Here is a 22266-nt window from a genome sequence, read left to right on the forward strand (position 1 = left end):
TGCAGTCATTCTTGAATTCATTCTCGCTCGCTCAACCTGCCACCGCGGTCATTATATTCTTTGCCACCTTGCCGCAAACAAGCAGGTCAACGCCTGCATGCACAAAGTCTGTTTTACGCGTCCCGTCGGCAGCATTGGCGGTTCACCGACATTGTTCTGAAGTCATCTTCTTGGTTCTTTCGGCAAAGTCACGTAGAAGGGAAGTAATAAAATAATAAAAATAAAACATAATAAAATATTATTTTATTAAAACATAATAAAATATTATTTTATTATGTTTTGTTTTTATTATTTTATTACTTTCCTTCTACGTGACTTTACCGAAAGAACCAAGAAGATGAATCCCTGCAGTCACGAAAGCTTTAAATCGAAATTGTTCTGAAGCTCGTCTGACATTAGACGGGTTTAGGTCGTCGATGATGTCAGGCGATGATCCGAATCGTGAGCATTTGAATATTATTTTTTCTTATGAATTTCAGAAGGTAGTATGTGTGTGGGTTGTCTCACTCGAGTATAATTCGTTTTTCGAGTCCGGCATAAACCAAGTTTCTTTCATCCCTGTTTTGAAAAAAACAGGCTGAAATCTGTAATTGAAGATGTGCTTACAAATTTGATCATTTCAAATGTCACATACAGTATTGCACCTGCTCTACATTTTTTTTTACATTCATTTAATGCTATTAGATGTCCATCTCTTCGTGACCCACCAACCCTGCCTCCCAGGTAGCCGTGCATCGTCGTCGTCGCCGCCGCGCGAAACCAATTTCTCACCACCAGCTTGCTCCTCCGTCAAGCAGCGGATTTATATTTAGCTGTCACCCGTGTCACGGCATTATCTTTCGTTGTTTATTTAATCTTGACACGAATGAGCACTTCATAATAAAAAGACAACAGAAAGGAAATTGGAAGCAGGAGCAGATCATGGTGTAACGACTGAACCCAATTGTCCCAGCCACTAGTGTGCCACACTGCCTTGCGGTGAATGCATGCAGTGGTCCTTAAGACCCGATATTAATTGATGCATCATTACGCCTCTCGTGTTAAGACCCCGGGATTGGCAATTTTGAGCCTCCTGAAAACATGCACAGGAACATCGGTGCGTCCTCCGATACAGAGTGCTCCGAGTTCACTTCGGGTTTCGACTGCACGTTGTAAGGCATTGGAGGTTCTCAAAATCAGAATCCTTTATTCACACTGAAGAAATCCGATGAGCTATGAAGCTCTTTTTTTACAGATGTCCAGCTGGAGTGGGTCAGAAAGTTATAACAATACAAACACGATAGGAGTGCTAAGTGTCGGAAAGGTAAGGAAGTCACTAAAACATATATGTACCGGTTCATTTTACCAGGTAAACTCCCACTTAGCCATCCGCTTCGTTTTCAGAAGCGACCTGGCCACAAATAATAGCTCATTGAAGTGGCTTATCACGTGGAAGATTATAGCAGCCAAATAACCTAAATCATCTGTTCCCACAGCCAACCAAAGCCAATGCCGCTAGGCACCTGCCCATATGTAATTTTGTAATCAAGTGGTGCAAAACTCTACAAGAAGCGTGCACTGTAAAGCCGGGTTATCACAATCTCTTAGATAATAATTATCGATTATAATCGGTGGAGTGGTCGATAATTATCTGTTATCGGCTCAGTACGCGACTCGTTGGGTAACTCGAGGCAGCTTGAGGCCTCGTGTCGGCTTTGGCCGCCATTGTCAAAGGGACCCCTCCGTAATCGACGACGAACGGAGAGAGGCGACGAAAATCTGGCTTCAGTCTTTCTGAGAGACCCGGTTCAACTCGCCGTCCCAGCTCTCGATGCACTTGCACTCTCCTGAAGCACGGATCGGGGACCCCTCACAATCTGTCTGTGGATTTGCCTGTTGGATTCTCTCCAAGGAGAGAGGGAGGAGGGGGACACTCTATATTTTGGTGTCACCTTGAGGAGCTCAAGGAGCATTGGTCCTCAATCACCCTTCTGCGTCTTCTCCCCGGGCGTTGGTTTCTGAATACCTTTAACCTCTCACCTTGTGGCCACAGCCCGTCGGGGAGCTATGCATCCTAGGAAATGTGCGACAGCCCCAGCAAAGCGTTCGCTCATTTGACATCCTCAATTCATCACCAACTCGGGGGGAGGGTGGGGGGGCGGGGTGTTCAGAAATCCTTCAATGTGATTATCCGTGCTGCCGTGCACTTCAATTTAACATCCGAGCCGAAAGCACAATACGACATGGTGGAAATTGCCCTGCAATAGTCGGCCGTCCCTGATTACGCATTGCTGGCTTAAAATTGCATTCTCTTTAATCCATAAGTCATAATTAATCTCCCATTGCCTCACTCGCGATTTAAAGCGATGAATGTATTCATGAACCCTTTGGATTGGTTCACAGCTCCCGGCAGCAGTGGGCACACGGCCTTACTGCAGGCAATTGGGCCTGCTCCTGTCTACCAGAGGTATGCCCCCAGGGACTCCACGGGGCATTGGGTAGCGAGAACTGGCAGTACACGACCGAGGTAATTGGCAGCTTGTTTACTCAGGGAAGCTGTGGTTGGTGGTCCCGCAGTGCCGGTGTACGCGCGTCCGTTTTAAACCGGCTCCCACCAGACCCCTTGCCAAGAACCCGACCTCCGTTTTGAGTCTAATGATACGGCGTGAGCAAGACGGAGTGTTGCCGCATCGCAAGACGGTTCGAGATGGCGACGGCTTTGGGGAGGAGTTCGTGCAGCGGTGGATAGATCATGGCAACTACCGATGATGGTGATGTGGATTATTATAGCACTCGCAATCTGGGGAGGTTTGTGAAGTAAAATCTCGGCCCTGGAGGTGACACAGTAGAGGTTTAACGGTGCAGCGATTCATCGATTCATATCGCTTGTCTACCACCATTGTGGTGAAGTATGGTCAAACAACCAAGCTGGCTGACACGACAAGGGGAGAACTGCATCCCGCAGTGAATGAATTATTCATCTTCATCAGCCGTGATGTATGCACTGCTGGATAAAGACCTCCCAAAGCCGTCACCATCTCTTGCGAAGCAGCAGTCTATTTAGCACCCGCACACAGGCTGATGTAATTGCTCCCATTGGTGGACATCGTCAGGGGGTGCATTCCATCTCGCGTTCTGCCCAAGCGCACTTTTCAAAACAGGTCATTATGACGTCTCTGACTTGCTTGCGTTCTCTGATCCACGTGTTCATCTTCTGCCTCCCAGTGTAATTCCAAACATTTACCTCGGCCTGCTTCTGGTTGCATTTAGTTTTATTTTGTGACCGTGTTGAGCCGGGAGGTGCAGCCGACTTTGATGAGGAAGCTATCAGCTCCGTTCCTGGTGGTATGATGGTGTATCGGAAGTGCTTGTGCCTCACAGCAAATGCATGGGGTTCGATCCCTGGTTCAGGCACCTCTCTGTGTGCAGAGTTTGTGCGTTCTGTTTTGCATGAGCTTCTTCCGGGTTTTCTTCCGATAACTAAAAAAAACACGCGAACAATGTAACTGGTATTGACCAAATATTGCAGTGCTGAAAATAAATACCTGCAAATTACTCAACCGGGGTCATACATAGCAACATGGCCGCTCCTGCGCAAAAAATTGCGTTGAGATTCAGTGAGACTTTTTTTGGGGTGAATTCATAGTAATTTTGCAGTTACACCAATTGTCCACAGTGCCATAAAATAGCCAGTTCGCAGGGTCTCTTAAGTCCACAACAGCCTGTGAGGGGAGGACGCGGCGCCGATGCTTGTGCACAACCCCCAACGTTGCCTGGGAAGATAATCAGTGTTCCTCTGTGCATTAATACTTAACAAACATGTAGGCTTCATTAGCGCGGGGCAGAAGGATCCGTTGACTTAGCGCAAATGAACGTGCCGTTAACCCTTGCTTGCGCTCCGCGAAGCCCTAACCATGCGGTCCTGCTTTGGCTGCGCTAGACCTCGGTTTTAGAAAGCCTATACTGGTGGCCCCAAACAAAAAAATCGTACATTTTTAGAATGTGCGGTGGCCTCGTGTTCGACTCAACGATGCAGGCTAAAGGCGTGTGGCTTCCCTGGTAAGAGGCAGAGTTGGCAGATGATGCGGCGGGGCCTATGAAAGGTTGGCAGTGGGGTCCATGTCAGAAACAACTCTGACCACGTGTTGTATAACCGGCGCTTTTGATTGAGTGTAGCTCGTTAAAAGTTGAGATAGCTACAGGCTAACCCCCCCCCCCCTTCACCAACCCACACTGACCAGAGCGGTTAAGTATGTATCTTGAATCTGTTACACACCGTGCGTAGCCAACCGTGCTAATCGGGGGTGCGGGGGTAGGACCACCATAAACACATTCCTGTGGAGGTAGCTGGTAGGAACGTTGGGTTGCTCGGTCAATGGCCAGGGTCAACGGCGGCGTGGTGTATTCCGCAAATATGCCCGATTGTGAGGGCGGGCACAAGCCGGCGTGAGTAGGTTAAACGTTGAGTTTTATAAGGGCACCACGGGGTGACCAGCCCCTCCCCACCCAGCCCTTCCCCACTCTCCCCACCCAGCCCCTCCCCACCCTCCCCTCTCCACCCAGCCCCACCCCTCCCATTTTTGGATGCACGACGGACGGACGGACACAATAATCCCTTGTGGGCTGGTGGAACCAGGTGGTTCCTACCAGTAAAAGCAGTTCTGAATGAATGAGTTTTCAATTTAGATATGATCCAACGACCCCCATGACCGGACACGGCGTGGGAGAGGGCCTACATTCAGCAGTGGATTGACAAAGGCTGTGAATGACCATGATGAACGATGAAGCGAGTTGTGATAGTTGCTGTAAACCGCAAGTCTGTTGACATCTCGGCTTTGGCCGAAGTGCAAATTGTGAACACACGTTTCGTTTCCCGATAGCATGTCATCCCTTCCTTTTCACTCCCTCACATTGGAGCTTCAGTTTTTGTTGTTCTTTCTGCTCCACATTCGTGCCCAGCCTTGTCTTTTCTGCTCCATGTAAGCAATGAAATCAACTGAGTGATAAACATGGAAATACTCCCTGGCACAAACAAATGTCACGGCAGTTGCCAATGACCAGTCACGACTTATTGTGTCTTCAAGGGCCGATGGGACGTATCGTTGTGAGTAAAAAAAAAAAAACTCTCCAGTTGTGTAAAATATTAAGGGCTTTTTTCAATAATAAAATAATAAAATAAAACACTTTATTTTATTGTTTTATTTTTATTATTTTATTCTTTCTCTTCTACGTGACTTTACCGAAAGAACCAGAAGATGAATCCATCCAGTCACGAAAGCTTTAAATCGAAATATTAAAGTTTTGTTAATATACAAAGTCAAGTATTAAAAAGAAAACAGTTGTCTTAAAATGTAATTGTTTTTACCTTAAAATTACTGTAGTTCCTTGATATCTGGAAGGCTGGATGTGAGCAGTTATTTCTGCAAAATGTAATTTACAAATCCTGCATCCATGTTCATTCATGAGTAAATGGTAAGTTCACTGCATTATTTTTTCGTGGTATTGAGCAGCTATCCATGACCAATTCGCCCAAAATGAGTCCAATCACTTCAGACCCTCGGAAGCTCATCAGCGTTGAGCCTGGATAGTTTTGAGGTGACCACCATGCGGATAACAGGTGGCATAGGCTGCTGACGGACCATATTGTCAGCAGAGGTCAGTGCAGCAAAATCAATTGTTGTGCCGTACTATGCTCCGATGTTCATGCTTTTCGCCTTCACCAACCGGCGTGCGTGGTGAATTATCGTGCTCATCCAGCAGTGGAGTGAGAGAGGGTTGCACAGGTATGTGTACATTAAGCAGTCGCTGCTGCTTATTGGGTCTGCCACGGTGCTGTTTCAGGGAGGTGCCATGTCAACAGGGGTTGATATAAATTGCTTATTGACAAGTTTGTAATCTTTAAGTGGGAATGACAAATGCTCGTGCGTGCACCCCTGCATCATGCTGCGATACATCAACAAATAAAAGCCAATAGCATAGCACTGATTGAACAGTTACATTTATTTATTTTTCCTTTTTTCGTTATTTATACGCGTGTAATAAAGGACTCGACCACGATGTCTGGCTTGGTGTCCTTTATTCGGTTCTTCTCTCTTAACCCGCACGGCTGTCCTTCTATAAGACTCTATACTGACACTGATACCGCTCTCCTGCAGTTTCTCCCCTCGTCGTTCTCTCAGCCTCTCTCTCCTCTCGTCGCTCTCGTAGCCTCTCCCTCACACACAGCCTCGCCGGCTGTGTTCCCCGCAGCTCCTCGTCCGCCTTCTCTCCAGCCGCCCCACCGCTGTCTTCTCTCGCAGCTCCGCTGGCTGCTCCCTTAGCTGGCCACCGCTGGCCGCCGCTGCCACCCCTTGGCTTTGCCCACGTGGCCTTACTCTGGTCCAGTCCCACTCGTTCTGCCTTCCTCTTCCGGTCTCCTCCCTTAAGAACCTTAACCTTTCCTCCCACGTCACCTAACTCCACCTCTCCGTGACGTCACATCCGGGAGGTCGCCCGCGCCCGCATTACACCACCCTCCCCCGTGGAGAAAAACCCAGCCGACCTCGGCTGAACAACACCAACAGTAATGCGGGCGAACCCGAGCGTAACACACCAAAGGACACCAAGCATGCAATATAACAGTAAGAACAATCAACACAACTCAACAATCAATAACGTAGCAGAAGCAGGCAATAAATACACAGTAAGAACAATACAACATAACAATCAACGAAACACAAGGGATTTAGAGCGTGTGCGGGTCGCCGGCCCGTCCCGGACGGTCGGCGGCCCATCCGCGGAACGGGAACGTGATTGAGTTTGAGGAGCGACAGGGTGAAATCCCCCTGTCGCTGTTGGAAGTCCACCAACGTCCCGTGTCCTTGAAGGATCAGTCTTGGGCTTGTCCCGCGGATGCGTCTGCAGCGGGGTCGGAAGGGCTGCAGGGCTCGAAGGACCCGCAGATCTGGCAGGCACCCTCCGAGCAGAGCGCCTCGTCCCCTCCGGTGTCAAGGCCGGCCTGCCTGGAACAGGTACGACAGGCGCTCTAGCAAGATCAATGGACGCAGGCGGGGGAGAGTCGGCAGCAACAGACCCCGGCAAGGCAACATTGGGAGATGATGCATCATGTAGGGGAGCAACATACGGTTTCAAGCGCGACGTGTGAACAAACCAGCGGCGAGAACCAATTTGAACACGCGCCGACTGAGGATTAGGAACCTCAATGAGGCGGACAGGCCCTCGCCAAGGTTTGTGAAATTTGGGAGAGGTACCCGGCCGCACCTGCGGGCAATGGAGCCAGGCCAGGTCCCCAACCTTCCAGGGGCACTCCCCTTTGGAACGCCGTGCGTACCTCTCATTTCGGGCCTGAGCTTTGGCCGTAGCCACACGGGCACTCTCCCGCGCCTCCGAGACCCGGCGAACAGTGTCCCGAATGTAGTCAGGAAGCGGTTTACAAGGTCCCCTCACACCGGTTCCCATCTGCACATCCATTGGCGGCACGTTTTCCCGACCATACATAAGGTAAAATGGCGAATAACCCGTAGCCGCATGAGGAGTCATCCTGTACGCCGAAAGCACCCCCGGGATGTGCAGGTCCCAATCCGATTGTTGCTCACTCACCGTGTGGCACAGCATGGCAGACAATGTCCGGTTTAGCCGCTCAACCATACCATCCGTTTGCGGATGGTATGGGGATGTCCGGACCTTCTTAGTCCCTAGGCCCGCGCATACTTCCGCCAATAATTTCGAAGAAAAATTTCGGCCCTGATCCGTAAGGAGTCTCTCCGGCGCACCCTTGTCCATAACATATCCGAACAAAAAGGCGTCGGTAATGGCCGCGGCCGATTGATCGGGCAACGGCCAGGCCATCGGCCAACGGGAGAGGTACTCAACCCCGACCAGCAAATATTTATTACCCCTCGCCGAAGGTGGGAAAGGTCCCAAAATGTCCAGTGCCACCAATTCATTGACCCGAGACACCCGAATTGACTGTAAGGGTGGCACATAAGGATGTTTAGGAGGCTTACGCCGGGCACAGTCAGGGCACGCGCGGACGTGCCCCACGACATCCGTCGACATGCCGTGCCAAAAATAATGACGTTGCAACGTCAACAAGGTCTTCTGCACACCCAGATGTAATAGCGTGTCACAATGGAGAGTTCTAATCAACTCGTATCGGAGGGACGCAGGCACCACTAGACGCCAGTGTTCCTGGAGACTTTCCCTCCACATAAGCAGACCATCTCGGACCGCGGTTTCCGGCGCACCCTCCGTAACCGGACCCCCAACCTCCACTTTGGATCGCTTCCGCAAGGACACTAACGACTCATCCATCATTTGCTCCCTTATCCAAACAGACCGTGGCAGATTCAAAACCCCATCAGTCGGCCCCGGTTCCACAGTAGCATCCGACTTCTCCACAGCCAATACCACCGGCTGAGGGGGGGGTAGGCTGGGCGCACATCTCTGCGTCCCCGACGCACATTTGCAAGGGGAGCGCTGCGGCAACCTAGAAAGTGCGTCTGCGTTCGCATGGCGCACCCCTTTACGATGGTGAATTTGAAATGAAAATTCTTGCAGCGTGTCCAACCAACGCGACAGCTGGCCGGAAGGTTGATCCATTTTAAGGGCATATTGCAAGGCCGCATGATCCGTACGTACGATAAAGGAACGGCCGTACAGGTACGGTCGAAACTGACGTAGGAAAAAAACAACGGCTAAGAGTTCCCTGCGAGTGACACAGTAGCGTGTTTCCGCGGGCGACAGGACCCGGCTACCATACGCAACGACGCGCTCTACGCCCCCTTTAGACTGAGACAACACCGCGCCAATACCTGTGTCGCTCGCATCCGTATCAAGAATGAACGGTTGATTGAAATCCGGATAATCCAATGTTGGGGCGGTAGCCAACAGATTACGCAGACTCTGAAAGGCCGCCTCTTCCGGCGGTCCCCACGCAAACTTACGTCCCTTACCCGTAAGGAGGTGCAAGGGCCTCGCGATGGTCGCAAAATTCGGTACAAATCTTCGATAATACGAGGCAAATCCCAGAAAGCGACGTACATCCCCCACGGTGACCGGAGTCGGCCAATCTCGGACGCACGCCGTTTTTTCCGGGTCCGTAGACACCCCCTCAGCACTCACGATGTGCCCCAAATAACGGACGGACCGTTGCAGTAGGTGACATTTCTTTGGTTTAAATTTCAAGTTCGCGGAGCGCATCCTCGCGAACACCGTCTCCAGCCGCCTTAAATGTTCATCAAATGTGCGGCTGAAGACGATGATATCGTCCAAATATATGAGACATGTCTCCCACTGCAACCCCGTCAAAACGAGTTCCATGAGCCTTTGAAATGTGGCAGGGGCCGCATTCAGCCCCATCGGAAGGCAGTTAAATTGAAACAACCCCTGCGGCGTACGGAATGCGGTCTTCTCCCGTGAGGGCTCGTCAAGGGGAAGCTGCCAAAATCCCGAAGAGAGGTCCAGTGTAGAGAAATACTTAGCCCCCGACAATGCGTCGAGGGAGTCGTCCATACGCGGCAGGGGATACGCATCTGCCACCGATATCTTATTCAATTTTCGAAAGTCAACACAGAATCGCAATTTGCCATCCTTTTTCTTAACCAAAACCACAGGCGCGCCCCATGGGCTGTTCGACGGCGATATAATATCCGCAGCCAACATATCCTCCACTGCCCCCCGAACGTGTTCCCGCTCGGCCGGACTCATTCGGTGCGAATTCAACCGAATAGGGGCAGCGTCGCCTGTAGCAATGTGATGGTGAAGCAATGAGGTGCGTCCCAAATCCAAATCATTGGAGCTAAACACATCGGAATACGTCAATAACAATTTATGAAGCGCACCCCGTTGATCCACAGACAGGGAAGAATTTCCGTCACATAAGCTAGCAATCCAGCGGTCATCCGAAGCCACAGGCTCGGAAACACCAGCAACCACTCCCTGGCTATGCGAACAATCGTGAGCCGTAAATGCCGTGGTGGCATGTGCCACAACCGTGCCGGCTGGGACACAGACATTTTCCGTACCCGCATTGAGCACCTGCAAAAACGGTAATTGGTCTGGCCGGACGATGGTCTGCGCTCCGACCAGCGCCGATCCGGCCGTTATCGAGGCTGAAGGTGACAACAAGATCCCAACCGCTCCCAGCCGACCAGGCAGGGGCTTCCGATACCGCAGGGGAATAAGCATCTGTGAACCAGGTGGAATATCAACAGATGCCACGGATAGCGCCTGCACTTGTACGGCCGAAGCAGGTCGCCCCCAGGGCGACGGCAGAAACGAAATTTGACGGCCACCCGGCAGTTCAATACAATTCTCATTAATTTTGATCAAAATAGGCATCTTAGCCAGAAAATCAGTGCCCAATAAACAGGGAACTGCCAAGGATCTTGAAATCAACACAACGCCCGAGGCCGACACATCCCCAATAGATATTTTAGCGTCCACCTGGCCCACGATGCCCATACTACCCCCGTTCGCAGCGACGCACGACCCGTAAACCGGACGCACGGCCCCGGGTGGGATGCCTAACAGATGAAAAATGACATCCGAAATAATAGTCGCGGACGCCCCGGAATCGACCAAAATGCGCACGTCCACCCCTTGTATAGACCCCGGCACGGTGGACGAACCCGTAGCGGCCGCAACAACCCTCCGTGCCAATTTGCGCCACTGCGTCACAGAGCGACAAGGCCCCGTCGAAGGTCCCTCTTTAACAACAACACTATGACCGCACAACGAAGGTGATGGGTGAGGTGTAAAGCCTTGCCGGGTGTCTGGTGCGTGCCGACTTGCCTGTTTCGGTGGATCCTTGGGCGGCTTGGCCGGTAATGAGGCCTCCTGTTGTGGCGGACCCGGGATGCGGGCCCAGCAGTCCTTCGCGTAGTGGCCCTTCCGTCCGCAGCGGAAGCAATCGGCGTCGTTGCGCCGAAGCGCAGGCCTTGCATCGCGCCGCCCGCGTATCGGCGGTGCAGCACGAGAGGCCGGTCCACCGCGGCCTGACCATGGCACCGAGGCGGCCGTCAGCTCCTGAGGGCCCCGCTCATCCGGCACGTATACCGACTTCGTAGGGTCCCAACCCAGAGCGCCACCCTCCGCGACGGGCCCCCCTGTCCACGCCGTGACCTGTTTCCATCGTCGTAGGTTGAATTGTGCATCCAGACATTTCGCCGCCGCCCGGGAGGTGAGCTTCTCATGCCCGCACACCGGCATGGGAATCCCAAGATCCCGCGACAGCTCGAGCATCTTGCCCAAGATGAGAGGCTCGAGCAGGTCAGGTGTTGTATCTGGATACGCGGCCATAGCCAAATCAAGCACTGCACCCCTGTACGCCACAGGCGACTCCTCGGGCGCTCGTTGTCGTTGAGCGAATCGCCGATGCGCGTCGTCAGGTGGCTCGTAGGCGTCGGCCATTTCTTGAAAAACTCCATATAATGTCCTCTTCTTCTCGGCCTTAATGGAGCGAAAAAAACGAACAGATTCGTCGTCCAGAAGAGTCGGCAACACTTCCAAGGCCTCAGCATCGGTCCATCTCGCAGAACGGACCGCCGCTAAAAATCTGCAGGCGAAAGCGCTCCAGTCGCCCCCAATGGCGAATTCCTTGACCGTGGTGAGATGGCGACTCCGACTTCGCTTCACTCCGCCCTCCGCCGATGGTTCCTCCGGAGGCAAATTCAAAATGGCGTCGAATCGCGGCGTGGTCAAGATGGCGGATTCCCGCCGCGGCACGCGCAAGATGGCGGCCTCCTGCCGCGTGGCCCATGGCGCCGGGAGTGAAGAACCCGTGGCGGCCTGTGGAGCACTCTCCGCTCTCTCCGTCGCCGTGCTTGGGGTGACGAGATGACACAATTGGCCCAGGGCGTCCTTGAGAGTCTCCAGTTGCTCAGCCACCTGCAGCCATCGCCGATCAGCGTCTGATGGTGTCGGCGGCCCTGACACTGTGGCTACATCTTCCACTCCCGTCCCCGCACTCGTTTCAGCAGGGCTCTCCTCCACCACCCTGGCAGGATCCATGTTTGGAGGGAAGTCTTCGTCTTCGGACGAAGAAGCCGATGCCGGCGCTGGAACATTTTTCTTTCTCACTTGTTTCGACATGCCGTTGCACTTCCGACACCAATGTAATAAAGGACTCGACCACGATGTCTGGCTTGGTGTCCTTTATTCGGTTCTTCTCTCTTAACCCGCACGGCTGTCCTTCTATAAGACTCTATACTGACACTGATACCGCTCTCCTGCAGTTTCTCCCCTCGTCGTTCTCTCAGCCTCTCTCTCCTCTCGTCGCTCTCGTAGCCTCTCCCTCACACACAGCCTCGCCGGCTGTGTTCCCCGCAGCTCCTCGTCCGCCTTCTCTCCAGCCGCCCCACCGCTGTCTTCTCTCGCAGCTCCGCTGGCTGCTCCCTTAGCTGGCCACCGCTGGCCGCCGCTGCCACCCCTTGGCTTTGCCCACGTGGCCTTACTCTGGTCCAGTCCCACTCGTTCTGCCTTCCTCTTCCGGTCTCCTCCCTTAAGAACCTTAACCTTTCCTCCCACGTCACCTAACTCCACCTCTCCGTGACGTCACATCCGGGAGGTCGCCCGCGCCCGCATTACACGCGTATTGTATTACCTCCATTGTTCATACGTGCGTATTCTGTTACAGTTCTTGATGGCTTCATTTATTTTACTTTACAAGTCTGTTTTATCTGTGAGGTTTACCGTGCCTTTGGGCAAAGCAACTCGGTGGAATATACACCCTGCGCATTTGTCAAAAGTATCATTTCGCTACCAGACAAAGTGTTTGGGCAGAGAGACGCCATTTGTGTTGGCGATCATCCAAGAAGCTCTGGATGCTGCCACGGTGTAATGGCCAGCACGCTGGACTTGCAGTCTCGAGGGCCGCTGGTTCAATTCCACCTCATTGCCCAGCAATTAAAACAATGGAGCAAGTTTCTTAACCCCCTCCATCCCACCTCTGTCCACCCAACAGTATAAATAGGCGCATTACCCTTCTTGGTTCTTTCGGTAAAGTCACGTAGAAGGGAAATAATAAAATAATAAAAATAAAACGTAATAAAATAATTCTCACGACGTTTCGGCCACAACGCAAGCAGCCGTCCTCAGGTGGAGAACAGGTCTGTCGAGAAGACAGAGTCTGAATGACACGCCCTAGGCTTGGAGCGACTATTTAAGCTGGGATGGAGGGGCGAAGAGCGCCTTGACAAAATAATTTGCATATCAAGATGAATTTAGCATATTTATAGGTAATGCAGATATGCGATTAGTACTACTTGTGAAATGCGTAGGGTTACAGCAGCAGAGGTTAGTGTAAATGTGATTGGTATTACCTTAGAGTCGCGGCATCTCTTCAGAAAGGTGAGAGACTCGATTAGCTGAGCCTTCTTATCCCGGAGTTTGTTGAAAGATCTTAAAGTTTTGTGGAATCCTACCACGTAGTGGCGGTTAAATTTCGATTTGTGCATTACCGTCGATCGGCAATTTGTGCACGGTGGGCTATGGTGAGATGTCTGACCACGAGTGTGGAAGAGTAGGAGAAAAAAAATACCCCAATGAGAGACGGGCTCTCTCCAGAGCTCCGTGTAGCGCGGAGTAGAGGCCTTTCCGCCAGCGGGTGGCCCGCGCAGGCAATTGCTGGGCTGCACCTTTACCTTCTGATAACGAGTTGCGGTGGAATTATTAATCTCCTCGCTATTCCGTGAATGTCACGACTCGGTGGGGTGGGGGGGGGGTCATGGTTCGATTTCAAGATTCGTTTTGCTCCTTTTTTTTACATCAATAGCTGCACGGGAGACATGAAACCATTGCTGTATGTACATTATATTTGTTCAACCTGAACTTCTTTCGCACCGCACGTAGCCAACGGTACTAATCGGAGGTGAGAGCAAGGACGTTACGTTGCACATACAAAGTATACGGATGATTGAAAAACGCACGTGGTTTGTTAGCTCAAGAATGGGTATTGAATTGACGAATCGATGATGCTGTACCACTCCCAATTCTACCAAACCAAGCCGTGGTTCACGCGACATCATTGACTCAACGAGTTCTATCAAGCAAATTACTTCGGAGAGGGAAATTGATGTTACCCAGACACTGTTTTTTAAATCCCCCCCCCCCCCCCCGCCTCCTACTTCTCACCATCTCTATCCACTCATTCCTTTTAATAAAAACTTCCATAATCACTGATTAAAAATTACAGGTCTGTCCCCTGCGGTAATGGGAAAAAGGTTCAGAAAGAAGATTCTGTTAATTAAATTTGCTCCCTGGGTATATCACGTGGTGGCAGAGGGAAGATTAGAAACAGGGCTGGGCATGCTTGTAGGATAACAGAATTAACCATTTTTACTTACGATGTAAAGAAAACCCGCAGGTGTAAAAATATATAATGATGCTAATTACAATTTAATTCATCACCCTTTGATATCGGGTAAAAGGAACCGTGCGTTCGCCCCCAACCAAGTCACCATGCATGTGCCCTGTCTTGTCACGCCTCAAAAGCTGAGCAGAGTTTGAGCTCGCTTACGAACTGGATGAGTAATCCACCAGGTCTCGCCTGGTGTTGCAGGTACGGGTTCGGGAGGTGTCACCAGCAGATGGCAGTGTCGAGTGTAATCCCATTCTGGTTTCTGAAGTTATTCCGGCACACCAAATATTTTCTCATGGAATTGGCCAAACATCCCAATGCAGGACCCTCCTGAACAAAAGAGTCGTAACTCAATTGAGGCTTTTCTGAGCAAGTAATAATTGGCACCTGTTAAGCTCTGGTAAAGAGTTGTGATGATCCCTTCTTTGTACCCCAAATGCTGTTTCAGGTATTCTTCTTCTTGGTTCTTTCGGTAAAGTCACGTAGAAGGTAAATAATTTAATAATATGGATAAATATTCTTAGGTTTTTTCGGTAAAGTCACGTAGGTAAAAACATTAAAAAGTATATAAACGGAGTGGTAGCTCCTGCAATCTTTCATTTACTTGATACAGCTGTCGTGGCTGTGACGGCACCACCAGAAGACGGAAGCTTGTGTTGCCTCCGAAACGTCGTGATTTTTATTTTATTTTTTATTTTATTTTGCTTTTTAATGTTTTTACCTACGTGACTTTACCGAAAAAAAACTAAGAATATGAATCATTGCAGTCACGAAAGCTTCAAATCTAGAAATAAAAATAAAACATAATAAAATAATTCTCACGACGTTTCAGGTGCTTACAGTCACTTGGTTTCTTGGGTTGGTTTATCTGCAGAGTGATGGGCACGGAAATCCTAACGGAGACGTGAATGTACGAGGCCAGAAGAAGGGCAAGTAAAGCAGGCCAGACCGAGCCGCACACGTAGGAAGGTCCGCTCAGGACAAATGAGGTAGATGGTCCTGGGGTGACCTTCACCGAGACCCCAGGTAGAAACGACTGCCCTGTGATGTCGGCACCGCTAGTCCTGGGAACAATATTTATATCCTGTCCCCTAAGGATTAAAGCAGATTTTGTTGAGCTGGCAGTCCATGTACTTGCAGCCAGACTTGCTGATAAAATCCCCGAGTGAGTGACCGGTGCGATTTAAAGACACAAGCCGTGTCCAGGCGGTGTAATAGTTCATAGCGCTAGAGCCGGCACTGCTGAGATCCTGAGTCTGAATCGACTTCAGGGCCGTATATATGTTCTTTTTAAAAAAGTGGCTGAAAATGACGAAAATAACTGATTATTTCTCGTGATAGTGTAAGTTGACTCAAACACACAAAACCTTGTTTTAAATCAATTATGTTTACTTGGACCTCTGGCTCTGGAGGGAGGCAGAGAGCAGAGAGTCTTCTTGGAACATCATGTAGTTCTATCTTGACTTAAAGCTTTCGTGACTGCAGGGATTCATATTTTTGGTTCTTTCGGTAAGGTCACGTAGAAGGGAAATAATAAAATAATAAACATACAACAATAAAATTCTCACGACGTTTCGATCACAACACAAATTATCGTCATCAGGAGGAAAAAAGATGACGATCGCTTGTGTTGGGATCAAAACGTCGTAGTTTTTTGTTTTATTCTATTATTTATTTGAACCTATCTACGTGACTTTACCGAAAGACCCAAACACTATCATGTAGTTCTCCCTTCTTCTTCTGCCTATAAAATGCCCTGGTGTTTTGTACCAATCCGAGACCACAGGTCCATGAGATGGGGATAAGAACTTAGCGGTGTCAGACCATTACAGAAAAGGCTCAGCTCGTCTTGGTTCCGATGTCTTAATGCCAATGGAGACGCTGCATCACATCGCCTTGCCCGGGTACAAGTGTGCGAGCACGCCTGGACTGTGAGCCCTTTCTGGCCAACACATGACCCTGCACGGTGAAGAATACGACATAGCTGCTGGGTTTTTTTTCTCTTATCTGCAAGAAGGCTCACATAATATGATGAATTTAGCGCTTCTGGGAGATAACTACCAGGTGAGTCTCATCGACACAAAGGCACAGATATTCAGAATATTTTGCCACAGTTCCAGGTCATTCCGTTTGTCTCCATGAAGGCTCAGGTCGTAGGCAGAATCGTCTCCCGAACATTCTGATTTTGCGCAGATAAATTTGAGGCCACTTGATAATCAGAATTCCGGCTAAGAAGTTTGGAGGTTTTTTTTTTCTTCTAAAAAGTGTCGACTGAATTATTTTGTTGTCGGGTGCAAAGACCGATCGCCAGCTTTCCACCCTGCTGCATGATCTAAGTACTTGTGTCGGCGGGGCCCATGGTATCCCCACGCCTTTTTGACTTCCCATTGTGTTTGTAATTGAATTTCCAATTGCGGGTTACGTATTGGTAACCTATGCCTCCGAGCTCATTTATAATTCACAAGACTTCTCCGTAATAGCTGTGAAATTGAATATACATCAGCTCTGCCTGAATAGGAAATGTACATGTATGTGTGCCGTGTATGTAAATAGAAAAAAACTAAACGTTTGAGAATTTGAATGTTTGGAAAACGCAGGTCACAGTTTGACATTGCAACCTAATTGGAGAACTAATATTTCTTTATTTCAGAGGTAAAATGTTAACACCGGATAGTGCAGCATGTGACCTTATTTTATGCGCTTCATTAAACCTAACATTTACTTCTAAAAAAGTAAGTCCTTTTAATTGGGTTTTAGGTCATCACTTTGTATATTGAAAAAAAAAATGCCATAGCTCATGTTACAAGTCCAAATGGTATGGTGATTTTTTTGTTTACTATAATAATGATAGCAATGGCCTCTTCTTTAAGCATGTGTACTCCTAAACAATGTTTTAATCTACCGCAAGCTGCATGTCGGCATTCACGTGAAACCAATATTCCCCACTTCACCTCTTAAGAGACCGTGGCATTAGCGTCTGGGAAGTGATCTGCTGGCATCATTGTATTTGACATTTTAAGCCCGAATGGCCCACGTAAGGTGGCGGTAAAGGTGCAGCCCTGCAATTGCCTGCTAACACCACTGCTGGCAGAAGGGCCTCCACTAGAGAGAGCCCCATAGAAGTGGATAGCTCAGAGCTGTTTGCGCCACGGTGGCGAGATGTTAACTACCTCGCCTGGTATACAGGAGGCGCGTGGGTTTGATCCCGACACCTGTATATTTGGAGTATGCATGTTCTTCTTGCGGTGGCGTGGATTTTTTTCCAGGTCTTCCGGTTTTTCCCATCCACGTTGAGAAACGTGCGTTTTAGAGTATTCGGCTGCAACACATTTCCACGTGATAAGCCGCTTTGTTGACCTATCATTTGTTGAAAGGTTCACTTCTGAGAAAGACCTATATAGGACAGTGAGTCTTACCTGGTCAAATACAAAATAGTTTGTTTTAAGGTTTAGTTATCTCTGTTGGGGAGGGAACTGGTTCACGAGACAATGTTCGCACTGGCTTGGAATTGAACTCGGGTTTCCAGGTTCATGCTGCGGTGTGCTCAACACTCAGCATCCCATATTTGACACTTAATAAATTGGGATTACATTTGATACAGCAAATCTAGCTGTGACGGTCCCACCTGATGACGGAGACTTGTGTTGCCTCCGAAACGTCGTGATTTATAATTTTATTTCTATTATTATTTCTATAATTTTATTTGTATTATTTATTTTTACCTACGTGACTTTACCGAAAAAACCTAAGAGTATGGGATTACATTTGCATAAATATTTTATTCCTTGACTATGTGAAACCGTAATTCCTCGAATTAACATAACGGTCATGGCTTATTATGTTATAGCTCTTGGTGTTAGATACTAACATAAATGACTGCATGTGAAACATTACAGTTGATTTACATTAGATTTGGCAGGCGTAACGGTTCATCCAGCGTATGTAAGTAAATTAACCGTATTCCCTACCCTGCAGACAATTGTTGTGAAGGCAGTAAGATATTGGTGGGAAAGGAATAAAAAAACACATTTACCATTATGAACTATTGCTATTCTAGTACAGACAGCCTGGCTAAATGATTGTGAACTACGGCTAGTCCAGATACATGCAGCCTGGCTATACAATGATGAGCTACTGGCCTTTTGCCCGTTCAAGGGCGGCGGGCGTATTGCAGTAAATCTGAAACTTGCAAGCGAAAAGCAGACTGCGACGTGATATTCATTGCATCAATTCGTGTGCAATTTGTAAGGGCGCGGTGACACAGACTTATTGAATTTAAAGGTTATAATCCCTTGTTCATCATGACGTCCTTTTTACTTTGATGTCTCAACAGCGTTAGAGAGATCGCGTGACGTGAGGGTTCTGCTTTTGTAGTGAGGGTTGTGAGTTGACGCCGAGGAGGGGGGAGGAGGCGCCTTGGCCCCCCATGTGGAGTGACGTCAGCCGCTAATTATTATGAAAGTCGGGGGGGTGTCCATTTGGAGGACGTCATCTTATAATGATTATTAATGAGGGGGTCTGTTCGATGTGGAGTGATGTCACCTGCTCATGATTTTTAATGAGGGGGGCGGGCCGACGTGGAGTGACGTCGCGTGCGGTACACACAGACATTTTTGGCTCATTATAGTAAATGGCTAGTCTCGTACGTACAGACTAGCTGAATTTGCCTGGGATTGTGTTGAATGGAGTCGTAATGAGAGATACAATGAGCAGTTAACAAGGACTCAATAACAATCATGATACATTTACAAACATCATGCCATACATGCAATATTGTCTTGATGAGTAAACTCTCCATTTATCGCCATGGAGGGATTCTGTGGTAGAGGTGGAACCGTGCATCGATTCACTGATAAATATGAATTGCTAAGCTCACAAGACATGCATTGAGTTACGTTTTAAGAATCAATGTTTTCCTATTCGTATACATTGTATGTAATAGGTTCATGTCATCACTGCAGCCACTAGACGCCTTGAGACATTAGTGGAAGGTCCCTTACAAATAAGAGTTGATTAGCACGAAACAATTGTCGGCGCATATTGACGTTCATAATGAAATGTTCATCATCGCATTTGATAATGAAATTTCTACTATTGCGATACTGAAGCGGTGTACCATTGTGATACTGAAGAAAGCAGTGTTTAAATTTCGATTTAAAGCTTTCGTGACTGCAGGGATTCATCTTCTTGGTTCTTTCGGTAAAGTCACGTAGAAGGGAAATAATAAAATAATAAAAATACAATTCTTCTCACGACGTTTCGGCCACAACGCAAGCAGCCGTCCTCAGGTGAAGAACAGGTCTGTCGTAAAGACAGCGTCTGCAGTGTTTCATTGTGATTCTGAAGAGGAGAGTTTTCAATCAATTCATATTGCCATCTAAGGGATGGATCAGAAACACGGACGCTGCCAAAGAGGATGTAACACATGTTGGAGGGCGTGCAAAGAGGCATGGAGAGACACATGCTCTGAATTACACTGAGAAAGAACCAGTCGCACGAACGGCTTGAAAGAGCGCGGTGGAGACGGCGTGGCGAGGCCTTTTTTATTGAGTAGTGGGAAGACGACGGCTGATGATTGCGATGATTAACATTAACCTTGGCAAATAGATATTGCGTAGCATTTGAATGACGCCGAGATAGAGGCAATTACTTGATGGCCAAAGGCAAGGGAAACGATTTATTTTAAAGGCGAATTGGCACTTGAGTTCATTTATATTGATACTGCTGCCCTTGTGAAGACGTGGCTTTCACGGGGGTTTTGGAGTTACATATAAATTGGGCAGCAGGAATAAATGACAGTCATCTCTTTGAGAATTGACGGCCCACGGCATTTGTCTTGAGCGCTGGTTACCGATCGTGACTCTTCAGTGTCGGCGTTGCTTTTAAAAAGTCCGAAGTGATTTCCTGCTCAAGCGTTCGAGGCGGTGCTTCTCCATTTTGCAGCTCTGAGCCGCCAGTGTAAATTCCTCATTCCCATGGCGGGGCAAGTCTATCCGTAGGAAAACTAGTGTTAAATTCCCCACGAAGTGGCACATATTTTATTGACACGGGTGGGATGATGGGCTGAATCAGCCCCCAACCATGATTGAAACTGACAACCTTCTACAACGACTTACTACTTTTATTTCACCAGGTAAGGCCCACTGAGCTATTTAACTCTTTTTCTGAAGCGACCTGGTCACAAATGATAGCTCGACGAAGTGGCTTATCACGTGCAAATTTATAGCAGCAAAATACTTTTAAACGCATGTTTCTAAATGTGGATGGAAAAACTGTAAGACCCAGAGAAAAATCCACGTGACCACGGGGAGGGAGAGAGAACGCATAAACTCAAAGTATACAGGCATCAAGGTCAGAAGAACCCATGACCTCCTGCATACCAGGCGAGATGGTTAACATTCTGCCACCGTGACACTATTGCGAGCCACTCGCTCTACTACCACCGAGGCACTTGGCCCGATCGGCTTCTCTCACGCAAACCGGATCTGGGTCGATGGCGGCTCAGCAGCGTGTCATTGGCGACCGCGCACGCCGTCGCCCCGTCTGCGCGTGGCACTTCGCCGGCGGAGCCCGATCGACCGCCTCGGTGATGCGACGCGAGGACTCGACGTGCGCGCAGCTTTCTACCGCCAGCCGCTTCGATCCAAGGGCCTTGGCTCGAGTGCGTCCTGACTGTTGAACGCCGATGGGAGCTGGCACTGAACGCAACGGCGGGGTCAATCGATTAATGCTTTTGAGATTTTATTTTTTTCTTGGGGTGTGAGAAAATGTGAGTAACCAATTCTCTGGCTGCTCGCAGCGGTTCGAGATGTACGGTTCCCATTGTACGGCGTTTCACACGGAGGGCAAACGACAGCCAACGAGGGCTACAGGACGAATAGCTTTCACAACGGGACCCGTGAATTGCGTTATTGCCTACTATCTTTGTGAAACACACGCTCCTAGTGCAATGTCGTCTCCAATTCCTTTACCAGTCTACTCGCTCAAATCTTTCAAAAAAATGTATATGTATTAATACTAGACTGGAAATGTTTACTCCTGTTTATACAGTGGCTTGAGATGATGTCACAATTTCTAGCCTTTATAATGCAACTTTAAATACGTCATACATATAATAATTATTTAGATTAGTACATAGTCTTAATATGAGGAGCTTCTCTATGCTCTGTACAAGAACAGCTATTTGCGTAACATAATGCGGTGGGAACATCAAATAAACACAAGGATACTAGCCACAGTAACCACGTTCACAACAGTAAAATACGGTGTCAAATTAGAATCGGTTAAAATATTTAAACCAAAACACACTCTCTGACTGGATGTATGAGACCTCATAATACGTGTAGACATTGCTTTAAACACTCAATAACAATTACTTATTACTTGGCAAAGCAGAAAAAAATTGCAGCCTCAGACTTGTTTTGGCAAACTAGTTTCAGCCAAATGATAGCAGGTTGAAAACAACCAAGTAATTTGACACTACAAATTCACATTCTTTTTTTATATATACTCTGTAAATAGCAATTCAGCACAAGTTATATGTTTGTGAGTGTGTGTGTATATATATAGAGTGGGGAGCGGTGGTGTAGCGGTTAGCGCGCTGCACTACGAACTTGGCGACCCGGGTTCGATTCCCGCTCACGGCAAACACCAGTGACGATTATCTGAACCGGTCCTGGGCCTCCCCTAGGTCGACTCAGCCTCAAATGAGTACCTGGTGCGGTGTGTAAACATCGCCGCTAGGGAGACAAAGGCGGTCGGGCGTGGTGCTGGCCACCCACCCCCTCGTGTACCGTTCTGGCCTTCATAGGTGCTCGCTAACAGCACTTGCCCCTACAGTCTGTTAAGGCTATACGGGGGATCTTTGTCTTTGTATATATAGAAAATCCTGCTCACTCTCTGAATTTAATAACCGTCCAATAGCGCGC

At 48.7% G+C, this 22266-nt stretch overlaps 1 protein-coding gene across 1 annotated transcript in view; it reads left to right on the plus strand.

Moving 5' to 3' along the window:
- The window catches only part of TEX264 (testis expressed 264, ER-phagy receptor), a 165881-nt gene that overhangs the window by 113738 nt on the left and 29877 nt on the right, over positions 1–22266 (plus strand).

Source organism: Lethenteron reissneri, chromosome 15 (genome assembly GCF_015708825.2).
Source record: "Lethenteron reissneri isolate LAM-NWPU_2019-01 chromosome 15, ASM1570882v1, whole genome shotgun sequence".
Classification (NCBI taxonomy): domain Eukaryota; kingdom Metazoa; phylum Chordata; class Hyperoartia; order Petromyzontiformes; family Petromyzontidae; genus Lethenteron; species Lethenteron reissneri.